The sequence below is a fragment of the Motacilla alba genome, chromosome 2 (assembly GCF_015832195.1).
Source record: "Motacilla alba alba isolate MOTALB_02 chromosome 2, Motacilla_alba_V1.0_pri, whole genome shotgun sequence".
Lineage (NCBI taxonomy): Eukaryota > Metazoa > Chordata > Aves > Passeriformes > Motacillidae > Motacilla > Motacilla alba.
The window spans coordinates 82,528,030-82,549,329 of record NC_052017.1 but is presented as its reverse complement, the minus strand read 5'-3'; the positions used below and the strand labels follow the sequence as shown (position 1 = coordinate 82,549,329).

At 37.3% G+C, this 21,300-nt stretch overlaps 1 protein-coding gene across 1 annotated transcript in view; it reads right to left on the bottom strand.

Annotated features, from left to right (window-relative positions):
- The window catches only part of VWC2 (von Willebrand factor C domain containing 2), a 76,625-nt gene extending 55,782 nt beyond the window's left edge, over positions 1 to 20,843 (bottom strand). The window contains exon 1 of the mRNA XM_038128110.1: positions 20,826 to 20,843. The gene's annotated coding sequence lies outside the window, so the exon portion shown is untranslated. The remainder of the gene's footprint in view (positions 1 to 20,825) is intronic.
- Positions 20,844 to 21,300: the final 457 nt, after the last annotated feature.

The window sequence follows — 21,300 nt, the reverse complement described above, 5'->3', positions numbered from 1 at the left end:
AAGAAGTAAAGTTTTTCCATAGGTTGCACTAATAAAATTAAATTCCATATTGCTAGGGGAATTCTAGACAAATTCCTAAGGAGTTAAGATAGACTTTTCTCATTATTTGGCTAATAATAATTAAGTACTTCCTTTCAAATTACCCTCTTATTACCTCTGAGTAAGGAATTTAATCTTTGCCATGTCTAAACCTAAAACATTTTATGCCTTATGTAGTTTAAACCCTGACTTGGGGTGAGCAACCAGTACACCCCATTGCTGATTGCAGAACAACTTAAATGATGGACCTACCTTTGAGTTCAAAAGCTTGTGAGCATTGCTGTTCAGCAGCAGCTGCTTGTGGCTAGAGCAAGGCAGAAGAAAATAAGTGCCTTGGGAAGGCAATATGTCTGTGATAAAGAGCAGAGAGAAACCAGTTTATGGTTCTGACATTTTCATGTGTTCCCAGGTGAAACTTTGGAACAAAACCTGAGATCTTCAGCATCCAGGGCTCTCTTTGTAGGAGCTCTCCCTCTCCCACCCCTGGTTACATAGAACACGCTGCTCAGCTGGAGCTGATGGTTCGAGACACTGCTCTATAGCAAGAGGGGCAAAACCTTAGAGCACTTTTGTAACAACAAACTGCAGCTCATCCTAGCCTACTGGGCAAAGAAAGAAGTAAACACCCTCCTTTATTTTTCAAAAGGATTTCTCATTGGACTTCAGTCCCTGTTTATTCAGATTTGTAGGTGTATTAAGTAATTAATTGTATCTAACATTAGGACCCTTGCAGAACTGACACCTGACCTCTTCATTAATGTCATAGAATCAAATTGCAGTGTTACAGTCCAAATGGTTAAATAGCAGATATATAAGAAATGTTTGGTGTTTCTTCAGTGAAGTGAAGTCTGAACTAGGAGAAAGAATAATGAAAATCTGTCATCTGAAGGCAGCTTCTAACAGTATTTTTAATGAGAAATTGCATACTTATGCTGTACCATGTAAGGTCCTGAAGACTGAAATCCTGTTTAATCACAGAACAAACTCAACATAAAAATACAGCTTCAAGTTTCCCTACTCCTATCTCCCCAAGTCAACAGTAGTAAGGACAACTCTGTAACTGGATGAGGATCAAATTCTGCACCCCATTCAAGACTTTCCTTTTCTCTGAGTCTTGTCTGCATGATGAGAGCTTTGTCTTAGCTTATTACTTAAATAAGAGCTGTCATGTGCACAAAACAGTTCTCTCTGTTTTAGCTTAGTTTTACTAAGAATTAGCCTAATTTTATAGGATGCAGTTGAATGGAAAGCAAAAGGGAACTCTGTAGTTGAAATAATAATTGTTCTGGCAAGGAATAAGCTGACCATCTCCGTTAGACCAGAGTCAAGACAGTGAGAGTGGACATCCATGCTGAAGATAGCTGGCTATTAGTCAAAATAATTAAACATCTACCCTCTAGGTTAGGGGGACTGAAATTTTGATGAATATTTTTTAAGAGTGACCTTTTTATGAACAAGAAGAATTGAAATGTAGGATCTTTTGCCAAGTTGGTTCTCTGACTGGGTAATTACAACATAAACTCAGAACCTCACAGCTAGGCAGACATGATCTGGACATCTGAGAGTACTGAAGACAGCCACTTTTAGCCTAATATATGGATAAAATCTGGGATATGCACACTGGGGGCAGTGTAGACATGCAACCCTGCGCTCCAGGGAGTCACCTGAAGCATCCAATCCCTTCACGTGTTCTCATGCATTTTATTGAAGGAAGTGTCACCTGCCTCCAGAGAGGAGACAGGGAGAGAAAAGAGGAGGAAGCTCCATGGGACCCTAGAAAGCTGGGCAGGGGAGCAGGAAAGGAGCCCCAGTGCAAGTGGGGAGTGGGTGTGGGTGTTGGAAAAACCCCACACAAAAGCCAGGTTGGCTTTGGTGGCAGCTCTCTGCAGAGCCCGGGGTAGAACAGGGCGTGCTCAGGGGGAGCAGTGCTGCAGTGCCCGTGTTGGTGCAGCAGCTCTGAAACTCTGGAAGGTGAGAGGGGAAGAGATGTCCCCAAAGCATGACTCCTCTAGGAAAAGGGATAGTGGTGCCTTTTTATTTTGCTTTGTTTCACTATTCTTCCTAACAGGAAGAGAGTTGTTATATGAAAGGTATTTTTTATTGTGGTGCTAAAGTGGCAGTTGTTCAGGCAGGTTGAAATCACAGTCTTGAAAAGGTGGCAATTTGTGCAATAGCATTAGTCCAGCCATATAAAATAAGACCTTCAAATAGCAGTCAATCTGAAGACAGAGAGAGAGAGACAAAGCTGAAGTACATATTACTCTAACAAATCATGTGTATTTGAAAGGCTCAATTATAAATAAGCAGTTTAAACAACTCAACATTAAATAATGAAAAGCAAGCTTTCATAACTATTTTTAAAGTAGGTTAGCTTTCACCTTTTCATTTTTATTTCTTGTTTTCTTTATGCCACTTGTCAAAGTACTCAAGACACATTCCTGTTCATTCTTTTTTTCACTTTTCTGATGCCTCAGACACCTTTTGCTCTGATGAGTAATTATTGAAGAAGTATTAGACAGTATTGCACAAGTTTTATTTACAATTGTCTCCATTAGTTTTTCACAAATATTGATATTTTTTTTTTTTCCTGCTTTGTGTTCATGAAAACTTAACACCCCCCCCCCCCCCCCCCGTCATTTAGAGTGTAGAGTGTAGGATCTTCAAGTTCTGTAAGTCAGAGTTTGCATGGTGGGAAATAAATAATAACGAATTTTTAAAGTTTTGCTTATACCTGTAATACCAAAAAAAAAAAAAAAAGTCATAGGTTTAGAAAATATCTTTTAAACAAGATTTTTATGTTCTAGGAACTCCCCTTTAGCTTTTGATTTGTCTCATTGTCAGGAAAAATATAAATCTAATCCTGTGCTGGTTTTGACTGGGGTGCAGTTAATTTGCTTCTCAGTAGGTGGTTTTGATTTCTACAGAAAACTGTTGATAATTCAGGGAAGTTTTCATTGTGGCTGGGCAGTGCTTGCACAGAGCCAAGACCTTTTCTGGCTCTAACCCCACCCCACCAGCAAGGAGACTGGGGGTTCACAAGAGGCTGGAAGGGGACACAGCTAGATCTGCTGATCCCAGCTGACCCCATACCATGCTCTATGGCATCATGGCTAGGGTGTAAAGCTGGGGGAAGAATAATGAAGAATAAGTCCGGGGTGATGATGTTTGCCTTCCCAAGGCAGCATTACGTGCGATGGAGCCATGCTTCCATGGGGATGGCCGAACACCTGCCTGCCCATGGGAAGAGGTTAATGAATTCCTTGTTTTGCTTTGCTTATGTGTGCTGCTTTTGCTTTACCTATTAAACCATCTTTGTCCCAACCCATGAATTTTATCACTTTTGCTCTTCCAATTCTCCTCACCACCCCACCAGTGAGTGAAGAAGCGACTGCATGGGGCTGAGATTACATCTGGAGTTACACCAAGACAAATAGAAATAAAATACTTAATTTAATGTAAATTTCCTAATGAAAGTTATGTATAATGGAAGCTTGTTTCAAAATGTTGGAAAGAAGACTGGTTTTGTTTAAAAAATCTCTGAAAATCTCTCTTTGAAAATATAAATTTATTTGCCCTGCAAGCTCTGCAGAAATTTTGATGTACATATTTTGCCTTAGAGGGAAGTAGAGGTTGCCTTTTTGTATATGAGATGTCTACAAGTTCCACTACTTTTAATAATTTTTCTGTTTTCACATGACTGTTGCATTTCTAATAGAGATTTTGGCAATATAAACTTGGGAAAAGTGTTATTACCATGTTAATAATAATAGTTACGTAATATTTAAAATTGCGTAGTGAAACCTTTGGAGAGCAAGGAGGATTCAATTCAGGACCTGTGCATATGGGCTAATTCTGAGGAAAAATAATTTTCTATTCAAAGTGCAGTGTTTTGTGCTTGTAATTACAGGACATAAGAAACATTGTTAAATGCATTTTGATGCCCTTATTTTCACCATAATTTCAGTAGCCTAGCGTAAATGGATATTAATCATGGCTCAGAAGATTTTTTATATTTGTGTGGTTTTGCTCAAAGAGGGATAAAATATTTTTGCATGAATGTACACATGGACATGCACAAAATAATATGAAACATTTGAATACACAGTCTTTTGTATAAAGAAGTCTTAATACTTGTTCTTCTATTTTGCAAAGCCAAAGGATGAACTACCAATGTTTGTACTTTTTACGTTGCCATTGTTTTGGAAAAATGAACAAAGTGTTTGTTAGGCTTGTTGTGTTTAGGTTTCTTCACAGATAATCTAAAATTTAGCTAAATTACAGATCATTATTACTTTTCCCTTTATTATTTATTATTAAATTCTTGGGTTATTTATTTGTAATATTAAAGTTTCTCTAGATATATTTTTGCTCACTGTAAAGTTCTTCAATAAAGGAAATATCAGCTTTCAAAAGATTTGTAAAGAAATTTGGTTCCTATATTGTCCCACATATTAAGTTAATAGATCTCATCCTTCCATTACTCTTTAGTATTATTGAAGAAAAAACAACCCGCTAAAATCAAATACCCAGCTTTGTTCTCTCTCTGGTTCTCTCAGGATTTCTTGACTTTTATTGTATTAAACATTGACCTAAATTTAATGAACAAATGGAATTGGACAAAAAAAACCTAAAAAAACTTATGTACCTTACAGGAAGATAGGGGAAAATAGAAATTATTATTGGCAAAATTGATTGAGCATTGTAACTTACACTAATATTTATTTCCATTTTCTAACTTTCTTTGGAACTTCTGTAACATGAATTTTACTGTTTAGTATTTGTTTTCTGTTGAACTATTTGAAAAATAACATAGGTGTTTTCTGAAATATGTATGGATGTAAAATAAAAATGTGTTTAAACACATTGCTCCTATTTAAATACTCTGTTAATATGGTTAGTGTAGAGTAAAACCATCTATTATAGAGTTGTTAGTTATAAACTCTTGTCTCCTACCAAGACAAATCCTTAAAAATAATGAAATTGTTTCCTATTTCAAGAACTGGAAAGATAAGGAATTCACAATATCTGTGCAAAAGCCTCCCTTCTCCCCATAGTTTATAGGATTCGAGTATAACCTCCAGGCACTTGATCCTGTAGTATTAAAAACGAAAAAATCCAAAATCTTAGTCTGCAGACTCAGAAACCATCATGGAGCTTAAGTGATATTCTCCAAACTTACTGAGCGTAAACCCCTAGACACAAAGGCCTCAGTGATATGCTTTCCAGAAGACATCTTCAAACTTTTCCTATTCTTTACCCTCTTTTTTTTCTCATTATTACTATACAGTTTGTAAAAATTGAAGCTTTTACAATGACATTTCATGCATAATGCATTCACATCTTATCCTGCTGCCCTCCTTTTTTTTTTGAACCTGCTCTCTAAGCTCAACCGATCTTGAAGAAGGAATTGCTTTCTCAAAGTTTCACAAAAAGAGGTGAATTGATAGCAGAGAGCAACATTACACTGATTGTCCCCAAAGATGTGTGTTGTTACACCCACCATGACTTCACAGGAGATGATACCCATGGAAGTGCCCAGGACATATTAGGCACGCTGAGTTTTCACCTTGAATGCTGGAGTTAATGGATTTCAAGTTACCAATCTATAACAAAATTCTGCTAATTGCTGTGTTCAAATGCTTTTGCTTTCCTGTCATTATCGTTCCCTACATTGCTGTAGAAGTCCCTGTGTCCCTTAGCAGGTTACTGTGATACGGCACTGGCTGAGCAATGCATTATTTTGTTGCTCTTCTTAAATTACAGGCCCAATGAGGCCTTTAAATTAATACATATACATTTGATAATGTCATCATTTTAAAAGCTGGGTAAATTATGATTTGTAACATATTGAAAGTTTCATGAATTGCAGATTCCCAAGTGTTCTGTCCTTAGATCTAATTACTGTAGATGATTACATTCAGGACCTTCTGAAATCACAGGGGCTGGTGATACAGTTTTCTCTCTAATGAGAGAAGTTACATGGCTCAATATTCATGTTTTAGGCTTCAAGCTCACAGAGCAGAGCAAAAAAAAAAAGTCAGAGTAGATAATATTTGGGCTAGAACATGAATTAGGAAACAGATAAACAGGAGGCTTATTAATTGCTGTGTTTGCACTAAGGATTAAGACACTACAGATGCAAACTGGGTGTCCATATCTGTACATCCTTCAGTGACCAAGAAGGAAGGAAAAGGACAGAAATGAATGGCCTGAAGTCATACAGCAGGTATGAGCTGAAAAGTTTATATAAATCTCCTGCTTCTCTCTCGTCTTCTCTTTCCATTTCACCTTTACCAGTCCGTGTTGCCTCTCTTCCCTAGTAGAATATTGACTGCACTGCTGCATGGTTGGTGTACTACATCCCTTATATATGTACAAAAATTTAGCTCATTTGTGCTAAAATCTTGGTGCTTTGTTTGATTATTACCACCAGGCCTTGATGTGCTGATGTCCTTAGGTCCAGTGTAGCAAGGAGGGTACTCCAGCACCGTGGTACAAAGTTTAATATGAAATAAATTGAGATATTCTGTAATTGCAATAATGAATGCCAACTTTTCGTGCTGGTTGAATTTACTATTTGTTGGAAGAAGATCACAGCAGAAAACACAATGTCCCTTGCTACTCACAGTACTGCTTGAGAGCTATTACAGACAGCACTTGGTAAGTAACTGACTTTTCAGATTGGTCCTTGCCAAATCAGTGAAGAAACTGACAGCCTAGATGCTCACAAAAACTCCCCTGTGACACACTAGTAACAGTGAATCAGACACCAAAAACCAGATAGAACCACGAGTTTCTTCCATTTCTCACCTGAGGCTATTTAACCCCACAGTCCTACCTTCCCTAACCACCAGGCTACTGGCAATTAATTCCTCACTTAATACTGCTCTGCTTTAAATAGTTTCCTGGAGAAAGACTAACCAAAACTCAGTCATCTCTACTGTCAAACCAACCAACTTCAGCAGGAAAAGGTGAGCAAACCTCATTTAATGCCCATCTGCAGCTCTGCTCAGAGTTTAGAGACAGATGGAGTCAACATGTGATCCTAGAGGTCTTTTCCAAATATAGCAATTCTGTGATTCTATGTGTTTTCTTCTAATAAATCTAATCCTAATCAGAAAATATTCTGTAAACATGATCCAAATAAATTTTCATGTGAACAGGCCTTGTGCTCTAATTTGTCAGTCCCTACTTTGGCATTGCTTGTTCTTCAGCTTGGTTTTAGACCAGAAGCCATAGACCAAAAACTGACAAAATAAAAAAAAAAAAAAAAATTGAATCTTGCTCTAGGGGTAAAATGGTTGTTGGAGAAATATAAGGATATTAAATCAGCCGTGAATTAGTTTGCCTGCATCAATCATCCCTAACTTGGTAATCCTTAGTGTTAAACTCCTGCCTTCAAAGGCTTTCAAAATGCATCCTTCATTCGCCCATTATTAAAATTAATGCAGATTTAACACAATTACTGATTTCTAAAGGAGATTCCGGCTGCTGACCGAATGCAGTAATTCCATACAAAGATATATGTCAGCTTCTGCCTGAGATCAGCAGCAGCAGTACCGGAAGAAGAGAAGGAAGACCAATGCATCTGGTACCTTCAAGACGCAGAAAGGATTTGGCTGGCTAGGACTTTTGACAGGCCAAGCAAATAGCTACAAAAACAAGGAGCCTGATTGTCAAAGATTCTCAGCCTGCTGGGCAGCAGCCTGCTCTGAAGAATCATGAAATCATAGAACAGCCTCACCTTGGAAGGGACCTTAAAGATCATCTAGTTCCAACACCCCTGCTGTGAGCAGGGACATCTGTCCCAGAGGAAAGAAAACAATAAAATATCAGAGTTTCCTTTTATTTCACTGTAGGCTAAAAATATTTTTGCCATTCCTATATTTAAAAAGCGTCTCAAAAGTCCATGTAAAAAATAATTCCAAAACATTTTTGCCTAATAGTAGCTTAACTGATATCATATACTAATTTTGCAAGTAGTCAAGGCGTAGAACTTGGCACATGACAGAAACAACACTCAAGATATAAATAGTGGAAAACAATATGCCCATGCTCTCTTGAGAAATCAGAAGTAGTGTGGCAGTTAGTTTTACAGAAGAAACAAATGAATGTCCAGGACTCCTGAAAATCTAGTCTTTGGATTGCCTTATAAGCACTGCCTTGTTTATTAACTTGGTTTCTAGCCACCGTTGAGCCCCCATCATTGTTGTCCCCAGAATAACTATCTGCTGAGAAATTAATCTAGGTGTTGACATTGAAATGAACTTCATTTTACTAGCTGTTTGATTTCTGAAACTTAGGTTCATCTTGCTTCGTGTCATCTTTTGCCTTTCTTTTCTTCCACTTAAGTTCCTTTTCCCTGATAGATTCAAGAACAGGTGTTTATGTGCACTTATACAATTTTCTTTTACTAATGGAATGAATTCTATATATTTCATTCAAAAAAGTAATTTTTGTTTTACACCAGTAACTACTACATAAAGATCATTCAAGGAACTAGGAGCCTAGGTTATTCCTGGGTGCTAAAGCTGTCATACTACTCGTATTATGCCTGACAGTCCATTGGAGTTTTCATTTTCCTCCTGTATCTTTTGGAATCAATCACTTCCAGTTGTGAGGGTGTTTTGTTTTGGGGTTTATTTGGTTGGTTGGTTGGTTTTTTTAAATTAAGGAGAGCAACAATCGATATGAGTTGAAGCCACAAAAGGAGATGCCCTTGCCATTACTCCATCAAACTCTAGGCCTTCGGAGAGATCCTTACATAGCAGCTTGAAACCACCCCAAGCAGTCATATTTCTCTTCTGTAAATTAAATTTCTTTAAAAAGTCTCATTTTATCCTGAGGCTGAAATTCTGTTCCAGTAAATTCTGATCTACAGAGACATCTACTTCCCATTGAAGTTGATGAGAGCTGCAGGTGACCGGTGCCTCTATAGCTCAGACCCTTAGGCTGCATTTCTCCCAGAGTACGAATATGTTATTAATAAGAGCTAGCTATCTTTGGCTGAAAGCCTGGTGAAAAACACTTTTGTGCTTTAAAGAGAAGCGAGATGGTTGATTGTGGTACAAAACTCTCAACTCTCTTCAAAAGTTTTTGCCTGAGTTTTTTTTAAAACATTTTTTTTTTTTTTTAAGCCAAGCCTTAAGTAAGAGGTAAACATAAGAGCTGGCTCCCAGAACTTTTCTACTTTTTTGGTTAAACAGAATGGAATGAGACAAACGGGGGAAAAGCAACCTTCATCTATCGCTAATGCTTTTTTTTCTTTCATTTGGGATTAATTTTTCTTTACAAAGATAGAGGTTATAACTGATTTTGGAAAAAGAAAATATCAAGCACACCTGAGGTTTTAAACAAACAGTTCCTGCTGTTAAACAAATCCACAGTGATTCTTAGATGGAAGAAAAATCCCTGAAGCAGAGGCAAAAAATCCAGTAGCAGTTCACTGGATCTGTATCTAGGCTCTTGCTTTGGTACTAATGGGATTTCTTTGATATGTTGACTCAGGCTTTTGATAGAAGCAAGATTTAGTGCGAAAATGTTCACAGCTTCCTTTGCTGCTGTAGTTCATATGTTTGCTTTCCAAGTTTGGTGTTTACATTCCTTTTTAGAGTCTGCAATGCACAGACCACATCTGTAATTTAATTTCTCTGGTTTTTTGTGCTGCATTGCTCAGAGAAAAAGAGAAAAGAGAAAATTACTCTGTTTTGATATGTACCTGACAGAGATTAATTTGCCAGTAAGTGGGGTTCAAATTAATGAATAACTTTTTGCCCTTATTCTTAGCAACACAAGATTGCCGAACACACCACATGATGAAAGAAAATGCATGGATAGCTGTTAGTCTTTTCACTTGCTAGCTGGCATCTGGACAATCAAGAACTCTTGAATTGTTAAAAATGTTTTGATTTTTGTTTATTGATCTAAAGCACATGGGTCCTCCAATCCTTCTTCATCTAAAACAGAGGTTTCAGTAGGTGATTTGGGAAGAAACCTGCTTCAGATTATGCATTAACTTCTTGCTTGGGGAGAGAAATTGAGTGTTGTGCTGGTGTGGGGAACCCTCAGTCCCCAGGGTTAATTGATACAATTACTGGAAAGGGTTGTCAAAGCCAAACAGTCAATTACATCAAGCCTGCAGGGACCTGATGACAAGCCTCAGGTCAAATCTCTCAGCACAGATACATGCCATATTTTGTCAGTTGCGTTGACACTGCATCATGGTGGGAAAGAAGCAGTAATAAAGGCAAAGCTGGAGCATCACAACTTGGATTTTCTTTGTACTCAGAATAGAACTAGTATAAAGAAATAATTAATTATTTTACCTCAAGTCATCTAAGAGGAATTTGGAAAATAGACCTGAAAATGTCATCCCAGAATTGTATACTTTAAACTTTAAAACTAAACCAAGTCCCACAAGCCCCACAAAAACCAAAACAAAAAATCCTCTGTCTTCTTCTGATCTTTTCTCTCCCTGCACAGTAAAGCCTCACTGGACAGGAAAACAGAAGATGTCTCATGTCTCAACTGAACCTCTAGAATTGCTCTGGCAATGCAGTGAGTGGCCTGCCTGAGAGGAAGACAGGGAAGTGAGAAGAGAGGAGAGGACCAGAGGCCAGGTTTAACTGGGAGGGTTGGGCTGGATCATCACACTTTGTTTGCAAAATCCTTTGATTTTTAATAAGTATGTAAATTTAGATAAAAGTATGGTTAGAAAGTTTAATGAAGTAGCCCAATCTTCTGGTTTACTGTCTCTATTTAAAGTTTTCTTTGAGACCATCATACCATGAAAGGCAGAATATGGAAGGATGTGTTCAGGAGGGAGAATACATCTGAGAAACATTTCTGTGGTGTTTCTGGATCGCTGATGTGTAAAAGGTAAAGGGATTTTCAATTCTTTTTAAAAAGTAGGAACTTGGATTGTGATCAAATTAAATAATTCATAATAAATTTTGTTTGATGATGAAGAGCTCCATAGCATTCCAGAATATCTGGTTTTCATTCTCAAAAGCCACAATACAGTAACACTCTTAGTGCTGCATTTTCACATTGTCCAAACCTACATCTATGATTTATAGATATCAACATTCTCTCTCGTTATCAAGGATTATTTACTCAAGTGTGGAGAGAGAAATTTATGAATAAAATTTCACCTAATGGGACTGACTAACTTGAAACTTGTATGGATAGTAAAGGATAAACATGAAGATTTCCTGCATTGTGTGCAATTGCCACAACCCTTGAGTGAAAGTTATTTTAGTACCACTCAAATACCTTCTGATGAAAATCCCAGTGAAGCAGCTACAATTCCATGGCTATATTCAGTCTGACTCAATCAATCAGAACTGTTTGACAAAATATCTCATTAAAAGGTCTTCTTCTGGCAGAGTGCAGAACTCTATTGCAAGGCTTTCATTTGCGGCAGAAAAGAATTCCCTCAGTTTCTTGCTCAAGATAGAAATTTTCTCCTTCACTGGGTGTTTTTCTCTGAGTGTCTGGATTTAGCTATAATACTGATTTTATTCAACTGCTTCACCAGATTTACTCCTGAGTGTGTATAAAGTAAGAATAGAATGAAACTTCCCATCTTTCCCATTTTATGCCATACACCTTTCTCCTGCACAGTGTCCCAAATGTTGGTACAACCCAAGAGTGCATGTATGTTCTTGGTACTGACCATAACAGGGTAACCCCCCGCCAGGATATTCTATTCCTTGATTCCCCTCACTTGAAAATAATATATTTTAGTTTTGCAGTGGAAATAGAAGCCTAGGCGTCTTTTTGAAAGAAACTGTACCAGAAGCTCCTGGAGGAAATGAGGCCATAACAGAGAAGCTAATTTAATTTTTCTGTGTGTGCTCACTGTGAAAGAAACTTTTTTTACAGAGGCACATCAGAGCTTGTATCTCAAACAAATCCTTGTTTCAGAACAAAGTTGATATGAAGTACAGGAACCATTTTTCTTTCAGCCACGAGTTTTAGCCTAATAATGAACTTTAACAGCAATGTGCTGTTTTTCACATCAACCTTCATATCAGAAGATTGTAATGTTAACTGTAAGCATTGCATGGAGTCCCAGAGATATCACTTACCAGTGATAATAGCCTGACATGAGGTGAAAATCTGTAGAAGAAAATCTGAATAATGTACTGGCTAAACCAATACTGAAGACCAAAAATGGTAGGCATATAAGGAAAAAAATACACTATGGGAGGGTCAAACAAGATATTTATGCCCCACAAATCTGTTGACTTTGAGGAAACTGAGAAAGGTGTAGATGAATATGATACTAATCTACAGGGATGAAGACTTTAACAGTCTTTTCCAAAAGACTTTAATTGACATGGGTGAAAAGGAAGGCATTCTCATGAACTAATAATGGACTAAAACAAAGGATGAAAAAATAAAGGCATGAATAAAGCATTAGTTTTCAAAATTGAAAGGAATAGATATTTATGCCAGGGTATCTTCACTTTAATGCGTTCAAAAGTGATCTAGAAAGTGATTGGATACAAAGAAAGTGTTGTGAAGGGTAAAAAGAGAAGGTGATGGGAAACCGTTGCAGAGGATTTCTTATAATAAAAAAGATTACCAATAAAACACCAGAATAAATTCTGTTTTAGTAAAGGAAGTTAATGAGGGGGAAAAAAATCCAGAAGGTCCCTAATGATGAGCTGTAAAGCAGCTGCTACCACTCAGGGAAAAGATTTTGGGGTTATAATTGATAAATCTGAGGCAATATCAGGTTGATGCTAATCGAACGGGGACTAGGGTGTTAGGCATCCTCTTGAAAACTATAGACAACTGCCATACAGGCAGTTTTGATTCCCATCATCTCCTAATGAATGTGGCTGACTGAGAAAAGGAACAGAAAAATGTGACAAGCAGGAACTATCTGCTCAAGCAACAAGGAGAAGCTCTACATACCAACATTCCTCAACTTATAAAAGGCACAACTCTATGAAAACATGATAGTCAGGAGAGACATAAAGAAGTTGAATATAGAATGGTGATTCAATTTTGTCATAATATCAGAACTAGAAGGAAGCAAATGAACACGTATTTTGACTATACCTTCCATACTAAACAGAAATTGAGAAATTGATTGTCGAAAGATCTTGTTGATGGAAAAAAGATCTTGTTGATGGGTCTTGTTGATGTTGATGGGTTCAGGAAACAAACTCAGATGCACCACTATGAAGTGTGCTGGCTCTACTGTCCCCTTGTTGCTAACTGCTGTCCCCTTTCAGAGGGAAAATACCCAACTTTGGAGTTTTAATCTAGCACACAACAGCTGGCTTTGAAAGTTTTTAATGCACTGTCCAGGAGTTGTGAATCTTCATCTCCTTCAATGAAGGAGATCAAGAAGATCAAGAATTATTCTACATGTTTTGAACTTTTTCCCCCAAAAGTAACTATTTCCTCTGAAGTTAATCTTATGCTCAGAGTGGTGGGAGATTTGTGGTTTCAATCAAATTTCTGGCAAAATGCAGTACTTCATGGGCAATTTTCTTCAATATATGTTCTTGTCATATTTCCATGATCAATGATTTTAGGATTGTCTTAGACAGGCTTACAGTGTTCAGCCATGTAGTAATGTCTGTCATCGTGCTGGGAGAAAAGGGTGAAAACTGAAAGATTTGTCAAGGAGCAGAGAATAGTTTCATTCAAAGTGACCTTGCAGCTGGGAATGCTAAAACTGTCAGTATGGGAAAACTCCATTTATTATGCCTAGTGTTGCCTCTTTTTAGAAGAAGAATTCCTGTGGAGAGATAACACACAACACACTCTCAGACATGCCCAAAGCCTTTGGTTCCAGTGAGGCAGGCAGTGAACCTCCTGCCTCTGTAGGATGGGCTAAGCCAAACAGAGCTTGTGTCCCTGTGTGTCTGTGCCACCCAGTGTTGTTAGTGAGGTCACCAGATAAATCTACTCTTTGTATTTCAGCCATGATTTGGTGGTTGCCCTTGGTTACCTGGATGTGTCCATTCACACATTTTGCAATTTTTCTAACCATTTTTGAAAGCTAGACTGCTGCTTCTGACCAACTTTGGCCTAGCTGATTCTGGAGAGAGATTATGATAGATGTCCAAGAAGAAGAATGATATGCCTTTTAGGACTGATTTTCCTAAATATAGGAAAGGAAAAATCCTAAAGTGGAATGGAATGAAAGAATACAGTTAAAACATTAAAGAGTCAGGAGATTTTGATAATGCAGGGTCGTTGCATATTAAAATTTCATACCTAGATGCAATCAATATATATATATATTAAATGTGTTACATAATGTATAATTGACCACTCAATCAGGACAATGATAAAGACTGTGTAGTGCTAAAAACAATTACATATACTGTAAGTATAGAATATTCAATGGTAGTAGAACTTACTTATTCTCAGTAGTAATTATTTGGATATATTTTAGAAGAAAAAGTGATGAAGATTAAATTTTTGACATTACAATGGCATTATGTTGCACTATTTGTTGGAACAATAAGAATTTACAAAGGCAAAATTTAATCCCAAGCAACAAAGAACCTGGTAAATGTGTATCTGACAATGAGCCACCCCGTTACCATAGTCAAATAACCAAAATATTCCCTACACTACATTTAGATTCAAAAAAAGGAATTACATAAAAAGCTATGAGATGGGGAAGGGTAAAATACTTTTTTTCTGTCAGGATAACTGTTTAGAGACCCCTTTTGATGGGCCAGATTAAGTCAAGATCATCGCTCAAGAAGAAATTAATAGAAGGGCAAAAAAAATAGTATACATTTAATAGCAAAGTAAAGGAGGTCAACAGAATTAATAGATTCTTCAATGTCTGAAAATGGGTTCAGATGGAGGGAATATGAAACCAATGGTATGAATGTAGAACTTCAATAAAATATGAAATAAATTCTATGCAATACAGAATGTTTTATAGGGATGTATTAACAAAATATATTTATATAACATACATACAGAGAGGTGTTAAGAAATATGAAAATTAAAAACTATCATGCTAAATGTAAACCTAGAACATGACAGACCAAAAAAAGATTTTTGAGGAACACTTGAGAAAACAATTCAAATTTCCAAGGATGTTTTTCAAAATATTATAAAAAAGAAAATGCCAAACAGAAAATGAGATACAATGGCAGTAGTTAGGGGGCAAATGACCTTAGGTAGATTTCTGTTCCAGAATCCTTCTTTACAGGATGCTAATTTGTGAAACCATGGCCCAAACCGAAGCATTAGCAAAACAGCCTTTGAAACAAATATATAAAATTCTTAAAATAATTAATTCCGAACAGAGTTATACGATTTCCTATGGAACTCCATGAATTCTAAAAGAATTTAAATGTGAAATTGCTAGAAGTTAAGTACTGTGTTCAGTATACCACTTATGTTGGTCTCGCTCTCAGAGAAATAGAAGATATTTTAGAATACCAGTTACATATTTTTATAAGGCATCCAAAAATACTTATGGATCATCACTTTTGTTATTTCCAACATTTAAATTATGTGAGGTCTTAATGCATGTATGGATATATGTAAACAGATATGTTCTAGTGAGGAATAAATCATGCCTCACAAATTTCTTAAAATTCTAAAAAAAAAAAAAGTCCATGGAAATATTGTAAAGAATAATCTAGCTAGTAAAGTAGTTGCAGTTTTCCATAAAAGCTTAGGCAAAGTTCTTTACCAGAAGGTGCTAAAAAATAAAATGTGGTACAGGAGAAAGAGCTGCTCGTGCAGAGGAAATTAGCTAAAAGGCAAGGAGCAACATAGACAGACAGGAGTGGAAGCATTCCCTAGGGGCAACTAATTTCTCTTTTCCACCATAATATGAGACAATTGGTTGAAGAGGTGTAAAAAGAAGTGACAAAATTTCATTTAATGTGACAAGCAACATTAAAACAAAGGGTGAACAAATGATGGACTCCTTTTGGGGTATATTATCACTTAAGAAAGACTCCTGAGGCACTGTTGGTAGGTATTCAAAATCTACTCTACAAATCTCACTGGCAGTCAAAAAGAAAAAAGAGAAATATTAGGAACTGTTAGGAAGAAAGAGAAAACAAAGAGACACCATCATTATGACACGGCATAAATTCATACCTCAAATGTCATTATGGTACAAGAAGTACCTATAAAGATAAACATAAGAGCAAGATTATTTTAAGAGTTATTGATTTATTTATATTTCAGATAAAATAAATATCAAAGGACACAACAGTTTACCAGAGAAATTACTTTTAGTCACAGGGAACAAGGGAGCAAGAGGAAACAGAAATCAGAGGGCTGGGCAATCAGCAACCATATTTAATAAGGATAAGTGTGAATTCTGCACCTGGCATGGGACACCCCTGGATGAATGTACAGACTGGGGAATGAGATGCTGGAAAGCAGTGCTGAGGAAAGGGACCAGGGGGTCTGGTGGATGTCAAGTTGACTGTAGGCCAGCAGTGCCCTGGCAGCCAGGACAGCCAGGTGTGTCCAAGGTTCATCAGGCACAGCATGGCCAGCCAAGCTAGGGAGGGATTGTCCCACTCTGCTCTGAGCTGGGGAGCCCTCACCTCGAGCGCTGGGAGCAGTTTTGGGTGCCACAATATAAAAAAAGGCATTAAACTGTTGGAAAATGTCCAAAAGAGGTCTATGAAGATGGTGAAGGGCCTGGAGAGGAAGCTGTATGAGGAGTGGCTGAGGTCACTTGGTCTGTTCAGCCTGGAGAGAGGGACACTGAGGGGAGACCTTACTGCAGTCTATCTTGTGAGGGGAAGAGGAGGGGTAGGCACTGATCTCTTCTCTCTAGTGAACAGCAACAGAACTTGAGGGAATGGCCTGAAGTTGTGCCAGGGAAGGTTAAGCTTGATTGTTGGACAAAGGTTCCTCACCCAGAGAATGGCTGGGCACTGGAACAGCCTCCCAAGGGAAGTGGTCACAGCACCAAGACTGACAGTGCTCAAGAAGTGTTTAAGCAATACACTCAGGCACACGGAGTGATTATTGGGGTGTCCTGTGCAGGGCCAGGAGTTGGACTTCGATGATCCTTGTGAGTCCCTTTCAACTCAGCTTATTCTGTGGTTCTGTGATTATGTATGAACTGCAAAAATAACTGAGGAAGAAGTTAAGGGAACAATTATTCAGCATTTGTGGTGCTATAGGAAGTAGGGATACTGAATGAAAAGTAAACAAGTTTAACAAGTTTAAAGCAAAACAAACCCACTGATTTTTTAAATATTATATTTACTTTAATGGTGGTTTTCTGTTTTGCCTTTTTTTTATCAGAGTATTGTCTTTAAAGAACAGTTAAAATTATAGAAGTAATGTCAGAGACTATTAAATAGGATGGTCTTGATGCAACCTTTGGTTCAGGGTGTCTCTAAACTGCAGACTGCCAAGAGCAAGAGTCAACACCATGAAAACTTTATTCCATTTTTGGCCTGTTTTTACATTTTTCCCCTAGCAATCCTTTATATGCTACTGTAAGAGACAGAAAAACAAAACTAGAAATGGACCTCTGGCAGTTCTCTTAGGTAAACCTGTCTTGTGGATTTTGGGATTACATGTAGCCTCTCATTTGCTGCAGAGATTTGTTTTTAAATTTTATTTATAAGACATTTTCTTCAGTTTTCATAGATTCAATGCAGCTGGCTGCCAGTTTATTTTAAAATAAAAAAAAAGAACAACAGAAGTATCTTCTTGATATTTCTTCCTTTTCACAGCTTTGAATTTCTGGATTTTACTCATGTTTTCATTACAAAATGATAGCTCTAGACTATTATTCTCTAAAAGGACACTGGCAACTTGTATTAAATAGTTTTAATTCCCTCTAACTATTCCCCATAGCCCAAAACATTTTCTGAGATCCTAGGAAACACCATTTCTTTCCTCATTGATTTTTTCTTTACTATAAAACAAAGCATTGATTTTCTACCTTCTGTCTTGTGTTTCTAATGGTACGTAAATTAACAGGGTTCATTTGTATGCCACCTTACCAGGACTCCTTGTCAGACCAGCATCATCAATAATAGAATGTAGGACCCTCCACTTAATCAGCAACCTGATAAATGCTGCACCAGTTGACAAGAACAATGGCTGGATTTGGTCTTCCTCTATGCCCTTGAGCAAGACACTTAATCTAGCCTGCCTTTTAATTCTATGTGTACAGCATAGGGAAACTGTTTATTTATGCCATACATGTTTGAAGATGATTCAGAGACATTAGTGAATGTTACATGGGCTCAAATACCTCTCACAGAGGCAGAACACCCAATTCTATTATTTGGATTCAGAAGAATGAACATATCACAGTTTCACCAGTACAACCTCTCTTGTTGCTGCAGTAATCAATACATTCTTGAAGCTGTACTATTCATCCACTCTTGCTGAAAAGTCTTCTGCTTTACAGGTGCTATTCAGCATCACTAAATAAAATTTGATTTTACAGAATAAGCAGGATTCTTAAGCTCAAAAAGAATTTGTTACCACTTTCTTTGATTCTTATGAATTTCTTGCAGCTTCCTTGCTGTGTAACAGCTGCTAAATAGACCAACATATCCATTATGCCTTATTAGATATACTCATGTTTTATTATATAATCATGGCCTCTTTGCTTAAAATTTCTGTGACTCCCCAATACAAAGCAATGCTTAATTAGGATTTATTCATTTGCTCCATTTTCTTTACCTGGAGCATGTTGGGGTTTTTTTTAAGAGCTTTTTGTTTGTTTTGGTTTGGCGCTTTTTTCCTCCCCTTCCTTAATTTACAGTGACACTCGTGTATCCAGATGCAGTGCAAGCCAAAAGGACACAAATGTGAAGGGTTTTGAAACAGTTGTGAAGACTACCCATGGCTCAGGCATTTGGCAATAAAATAAGGACGTTTTAGATCTCAGGACAGCATTCCTCAAACAAACAAGTCAGAACTGAGAGGTGGAAGAAACATTTCCAATAAACAAAGTTCTGTTCCTGCCAATGCGCACCCTGCCAAAAGAAAACATCTGCAGAGCTGGATTTGCCCCCAGCCAGCGCTTAGAATCTGAATGAAGACCTAGTGTTATAGTATTCATTCATTCAGCACAACTCAAAGCCACGTGGGAAGTGCATGAAGAAATGAAATCTGTTGACCATGGCATTGGAGCTCTCCCCTTTAGAAAGACTGGTTTCTTTGCTGAGGGAAGACAGGTGTAGAACTACACGGTCTAGTTATAACAGCACTTGGAAATACATTGGCAAATAGGATTTCTGTCAAGCACGACTGGCCTGAAAATGTTCCTAAGCAAAATGCCAGGACCAGATTTTACAGACAAGTCTCCAGTAAATAACTTACTATTATCTCTTAGAGTTAAATGTTTCTAGAGATGCATTTTCCTTATGCTTATGTTGTGCAATACTGCTATGGCTGATGTTCCTAAGCATAAGAGTGAGAAGAGACTCCTATCCCTATGGATGAGATGTGAAGATAATTAAATGCTTTATGTGATAGAAGAAAGCTTATTATTATTTTTCTGTCAATAAATTATGTATCAATTAAAAAAGCAAAATGTTAAAGTGAATATAACAAAGTAAACCACATAGAAGACATCAATGCTAAAAGTAGACTGATCCATTCAGGCAAATTTGCAACACAATGAATAGCTTGTTTCAGAGACAACTTTGCCAGTAAAATTGAGCATCAAAAGTGAGTACCACACAGTAGAGAAATACGGTGTAAGTGAATCATTCATACTTGTCAGTATTTGCTGATTCTGGCCATGTCTTCTGAGCCTGAAATGTGTTAAAGAAATGAAAGAAGTCTTCGAAGCTGAACTCTGATTGACAGACAGCACATTATCTTTTTTTTCCAAGCAATAAACAAAACACTTAGAGCTCACTAGCCACAAGTGCTTATTAAACAGCTAATGAAAAAAGGCAGGCCTAAAAGTGAAAGAATCTCACTTACACACGTGTTCCAGAGAGATGTGTGATCTTCAGCAGTATCTGCCAAAGGAGGTGGGCAGCATGGAGTGAAATTCTTTTCAGGATGAGAACAATTCCATTGGCAAACTATTTATTTATTCAATTGCTTATGCTTGATACTGAACAGGGAAACTTTTAGAGACTTCTTAGTTTTTCAAGAGTTGATTCAAACAGATGAAAAAACCCTATTGATAAACTGTTGTGAAAGAGGTTGGAGATTTCCCTTATAGTAATTAAAATTAAATAAACCATCATTCACATAAACCATCACTGACATTAACTGGCATCCCTAATTATATTGCTATTAAAGCCAGTAGGATCCCAAATGCACTAAAAGCTGAAAAATGTTCACATTTTGTGTACCTCAGCCAGTAGAACGGGAGAGAGCCATGTAGGCATGTTGATCTGTTATGCAGTTTGAAAGGATTTTTCCATATTAGTCTGAAATGTTGTATGAAGACTAAATTCCGAGCAATATTTAATGAAAGGGAAGCCATATATGGCAGCTTTGTTAATGGTTCATGAAGCATTGACTTACAAGTGACTCTGACTGCTGGGTGTAAGCCTTAGTTTTCCAAGTGTCTTTAGCTACATAGAAAGAAGCTGTGTTGATAAAAACCTCTCAGCTATGAATAGTGAACCTGTTTGAAAACATACCACCTTGTACCTGCAATGAACAAAGAAACAGATCTTTACCTGTTCACAGCAGCAAATTAAACACATCACAGGATAGCAGTGTACAACCTAGATAAATAGTTGGGGATGTAATATTAAAATGACCGAGGAAAAAAAGCAGATGAGTAAAGAAAGGTATATTCAACAGGTCAGCAAGCTTACCTAAGGAAGTCTCAGTCCTAGGAGTGGAGACAGTTCAGACTAAATAATCCCCTCTGATCTCTCCTCAGCAAGAAGAGTTTTTCCCCATTCATTTATATGGATAAACAACACACAATCACAACTTCAGTCTGGTTAAAATTGAAAACAGGCAATTCATTTGATATGAATGAAGCCCACTTGCAACAAACTTCCTGGGCTAAAGTGAGAGAATGATGTAACAGAGAGAAAGGATCAGATTAACATGGTAGAACTTTGTATTAAAAGCAAGGAAGCTAGCAGCTGGGAAGCTGGGCTGTGAAAAAGGGAAGGATCAACACTTTCTCATCTGAAGAGAAAAAAAAAAGAAAAAGAAAAAAAAAGGAGTTATATAACACAGTGCAGTGGCTTTGATTTTTTCCTCTTCCTGGCCAGAAAATTCCTATGGGGAGGAAAAAAAATCATAGTGAGCTTCATCCTGCTGCCCACAGGTAGGCAG